This window comes from Thamnophis sirtalis, unplaced genomic scaffold (genome assembly GCF_051295495.1).
Source record: "Thamnophis sirtalis isolate CommonGarterSnake01/CBP01778 unplaced genomic scaffold, rThaSir2_p1.2 scaffold_1, whole genome shotgun sequence".
NCBI lineage: Eukaryota > Metazoa > Chordata > Lepidosauria > Squamata > Natricidae > Thamnophis > Thamnophis sirtalis.
The window spans coordinates 45,948,754-45,953,686 of NW_028261381.1; the positions used below are offsets into that span (position 1 = coordinate 45,948,754).

A 4,933-nucleotide genomic window follows, 5' to 3' on the forward strand; every position below is an offset into this window, starting at 1 on the left:
CGGGTCTTTTCCCATGTAAGATTGAGATTGTCTTGGCAACGTTTCGGCGAGGTGTCACTCACCATCCTCAGGCTGGTGTTTTCATCTTAAAGTGTGATCAGAGCTGCCATCTTTCTATAAATCTTGGTGTGGGGGGGTGTCGAGTGCTGGCGTTGTTTCAGTAAGTGGATTGATTGGATGTGTGGCTGTATCATGATTGGTAGATTGCCCTGCAACATACATAGGACAAACGAACAGGAGAATAAATGCAGAACACAAGAACACAGTAAGAAAAAAAGAAAGAACTTCCTCCCTTTTTTACAGGACATGAAATTAATTTTGAAGGAACCAGGTTAATCTCCAGAAATGAACACTTCAACAAGAGAATAATTATGGAAGCTATGAAAATAGAGAAACACCCCCACAACATGAATTACAACACAAAACAACCATGGACACACAACCAGCAACAATCAGCAACAATCTACCAATCATGATACAGCCACACATCCAATCAATCCACTTACTGAAACAATGCCAGCACTTGACACACACCCCCACCAAGATTTATAGAAAGACGGCAGCTCTGATCACACTTTAAGCCCAAAACACCAGCCTGAGGATGGCGAGTTAGACCTCGCCGAAACATTGCCAAGACAATCTCAATCTTACACGGACAAAGACCCGAATACAAGATATATACAATATATATTTATTAATTCTTTGATTAAGTTAAAGGAAGAAATGAATACAAGATATATACAATATATATTCATTCATTCTTTGATTAAGGTATAGGAAAAAACGAACCCTTAGTTTTCACATTCATTGTATACTTCTCATCCCAATTCTGACCTATGATGCAGCTACCAAATCAGCAATTTTCATTGCTGCTGGTCAGGAAATGAGTTGAACCACCTGCCTCTAATTCCAAAGATTTGTGATTTTGAGTTGTATGGCTGGTATTTGATGGTAAGAAAGTCTCTTATTTTTACTGGTATATTTCCTTAGGATTATTTATTTGTCCTGCCATCAGGAACAACTTTCAGAAGGTGGTCATGATAAGTCCTCAATCATGTTCCTGTCTTCACTCTAAATTCTTTACAGATTCTGGCTGAACATATTATAAGGCAAAAGTGAGGGGTTGTGATTCTTTATTTCACTCTTTTTCACTATTTTATTCTGAATCAATGTTTACAATGGTCCTGAGTATGATAGCATGCTTTTCCCTGAGAATTTTGCTGTTACATTCTGACTATTTATCGTTGCTAAAAAGTTTTGGAAAGTGGGCCCAAAAAGAGCATATAGTAATGAATTTAGCACGTGTCATTATGAACAGGTCATATCAAGTTGGCATTTGAATTTCCAGATGCCAATCTGAATTCAGAAGCATCCTTAAATTGAAATCCTATTCCCTTGCCCAGAAGAATGCTACTTCATCCAACCTTTTTTAAACAAGACCTTCTTGCTTCTTGACCAAAAGCCAGATCTGGCTCTAATAATAAGCAGTTAAGGTTCCCCTCACATATATGTGCTAGTCTTTCCTGAGTCTAGGGGGTGGTGCTCATTTCCGTTTCAAAGCCAAAGAGCCAGCACTGTCCGAAAACATCTCTGTGGTCATGTGGCTAGCATGCCTAAACACCAAAAGCACACGAAATGCTGTTACCTTCCCACCAAAGTGTTATTTTTCTACTTGCATTTTTTACGTCCTTTCAAACTTCTAGGTTGGCAGAAACTGGGATAAGTAATGGGAGCTCACTCCATTATGCAGTGCTAGTGATTCAAATTGCCGAACTGCTAATATTTCTGATCGACAAGCTCAGCATCTTAGCCACTAAACCACTGCGTCCCTTGATAAGCAGTTAGCTAGAAACAATTCAGTGTCAGTGAATTAAAAAGCCAGGGTTCCCCATCAATGATACTCCAATCTTTCCAATTAGTATACTGGACCTTCTTCATGACTCCGAACAGAGATCAGGAGTCAAATCCATAAGAATATAAAGCTGGTATATCTAAAAAAGTAATGCATACTGTACAAATGTGCAGCATGGGCTTTATAAAACAGATTCTATGGTGCATATACTAGGGTGGGTTTCAGCAGTCACTACTGCCAATTTGCTTGTGGATGCATTGCGCATGTGCGCACACTAGATGCATATTGTGCACACATGCACAGAGCAATAAAAATTTCTTTATGCATGCGCAGAAGCAAAAAACAAGATGGTAGTGCCTATGCCGCTGCTGGGACAACTGGTTTGGGGGCATGGCTGGCCTGGGTTGCTGCCAGTTCCAGTGACCCAGGCTGCCACACTACTACTGGTTCAGCCAAACTGGTCCAAACCAGTAAGAACCCTATTTCAAGTCTTGCTGCTACTGTTGTCTCAATCATCAACAGGTACCTGAGGCAAGTGCCTGGCTTTGCTCAATGGGATACCTGGCATGAGCTGTAGTTTCATGTTCCAGTGACTACCCTTCAGGGACGTGCAGTCAGGGAAGGCAGGGGAGGCAGGGCCTCACCAGTCTCATGAGGAAAAGGAAAGAATTTTTAAAATAATTAAAAAGGCCAAGGTAGTTGCTGCCAGACTCTAAGTCACAGTGACTCTGAGTCTGCTTAGTGCTAACTATAGGAGGAGGCGAGAGAACTATGGGCTTCCTTTGCATAAGGAATTTTTCACCTTATAAGAGTTAAGCAAGGGTTAAAAGGCAAAAAAAAATCCATATGCAAAGGAGGCACGTGATTCTCCAGTCTCCTGATCTGGGAGCAGCAAATCATGCCTTGCAGCATTGCCTAAGTAAGTTGCTTTTTTATTTAATTTTTTACACTTTCATCATGGCGAGCGGACAAGAGGAGAGTTGAAATCCACAGCTGGAAAAGGTATATGGATCGGACGGAGGGAGGGGGGAATTCAAAATTATTTGTAATGTAAGTAATTGTAATTTGTTTTTATTATGTGTGTGTGTGTGTGTGTTTTACCTGTCTCTGCTGGTGTGCGGGCTGGCACATTTATTTTTATTTTTTATTTTTTAAAGTGCCAGTGTGCCGCCCAGCCACAAACCAGGACATGTTTCGCTGTATGGTGGGCCGAGGCGGCATGCACTTTAAAGTGCCAGCATGCCTTCCAGGCTGGCCAAGTCCCGCTGAAGTGCATGCCACCTCGGCCCGCCATACAGCAAAACATGTTCTGGTTTGTGGCCGGGCGGCATGCACTTTAAAGAGTGCTTGAAGGTGGGCGAGAGGAGCTTGGCGGAGGCGGGCGGGGGTGAGACGGAGGGTGCATGGGCAAAGAATGCTGGGTCCGGCAGGCCGAGCAGTAGGGAGGCGTGGTGGGCGCTGGGCACCCCCGAGAAGCTGACGCTCTGGCGCAGGAGGTGCGTGGAAGTGCTCCCCTGGCTGCCAAAGATCTGCGCCTCCTCGAGGAAGTGGATAAAGTGGCAGTGGAAGCCATAGGGACACTCGCCATGCAGGTAGAACTTGTGGCACAGCTCCGTCTTTTACTTGGGGTGGCGGCTGATGGAGCGTAGCTCGGAGGAGCCATGGGCAAACTGGTACTTGGCACCGTACTTACAGCGGCCGCTCTCGCTGAAGGTGCGGCACAGCTCTGTCTTGTAGTGGGATGACGGGGCGGGCATGATGGGCGGCTTGAGTGGTGGGAATGCCAGCAGTGGGGGCAGCAGCAGCTGGGCAGCCTTGCCTTTGATCAGGCTGACCAAGCGGTCTGGGTGCAGCAGGGGCCATGACTGCTCACCCTTGGGGTTCCAGGGGCTGCACAATGACCACACTGCCGAGTCCCTGCCGTCCCACAGCACCGCCTCGGAGCAGCAGGCCGAGTGGCCGCAGGAGAAGGCAAAGGCAGGTGCATCAAGCTCTTCGCTCAGCGAGAGGTTGATCAGGTTCTGGTAGAGGTTCTGGACATCCAGAATGGAGCTCATGGTGCTGCCTGCTTGTGCTCCGCTCACCGAAAGCAGCACCGACAACTCAGCTTTCTGGCGCTTTCTTTCACCCGCCTTTCAGAACTCAGGCGGGCAGGCGGGCGAAAGAGTTTTAGACAGTGGGATGTCGGGGGAGAAGACTACCTCACCGCACGTCACTGCTACCCTTCCAAAGAACCGAAAAGCTGTTTTTGCTGTTTTTGCTGTTTTGACAACTGCTGGACAAACTTAGAGCCAACTTAAATTGTATTTTCAACAGTGTCAATTATAGAAATGATAGAAGAAAGAAACAACTTTGCTGTTTGAAAATATTCATTGTTTTAATGTATTCTGTTGTTAAGCCCTAAGGGATCATAAAGTGATCTGCATATAATGTTCAGTGCTCACAGATTTTACATAATTAACTTAATAATTACATGTGGTTCTGTAAATCTGCAATTCCCATAAAGACCATTAAATGCTTAGTAATCAGCTGTTATATGGCAATTAATATCCATTCCATTTTGGGAATTTTGGCTATCCTAAATATTCCAGTTGGTATTTGTCAAAATGAATGTATGGGCTTGAAAAATTATTTTTAGTCCACATCCAGGGTCATGTTCTGTGTGTGGAGAGTTTAAAATATTCCAAGACTGCTCACGTACTAAAACTATTCCATTGATAAACAAAGGCAAATAATTCATCAATTGCAAGTACATTTTAGTTTGGTATTGTTAACTGACTTTAATGGATAAGAGGCTGAAGTTGAACTCTACTTGAGGGCTAAGAACTGCTATTCAACTTACTATTTCTGATCACTTCAGAATACATTCAGGAATGAGCTAACTCTGATACTGTATTGCTGGTGACAGCATTTAGATATGGTCAGAACTGAAATGATAAGGTTTTAATGATTTTTTATAATAGTTGGATATATGAGACAGAGATTATTTGCTGAATTTTAAATAAGTCAATAAGTTACTATTTGTGATAAAGGAGGAAATGATTTCCTTATATATTTCCTTTTCTTCACTATATTGTTATT

At 43.5% G+C, this 4,933-nt stretch overlaps 1 pseudogene; it reads right to left on the bottom strand.

Annotated features, from left to right (window-relative positions):
* Nucleotides 1-3,078: 3,078 nt before the first annotated feature.
* LOC148049389 (mRNA decay activator protein ZFP36-like) lies at nt 3,079-3,909 on the bottom strand (annotated as a pseudogene).
* Between the last annotated feature and the right edge of the window lie 1,024 nt (nt 3,910-4,933).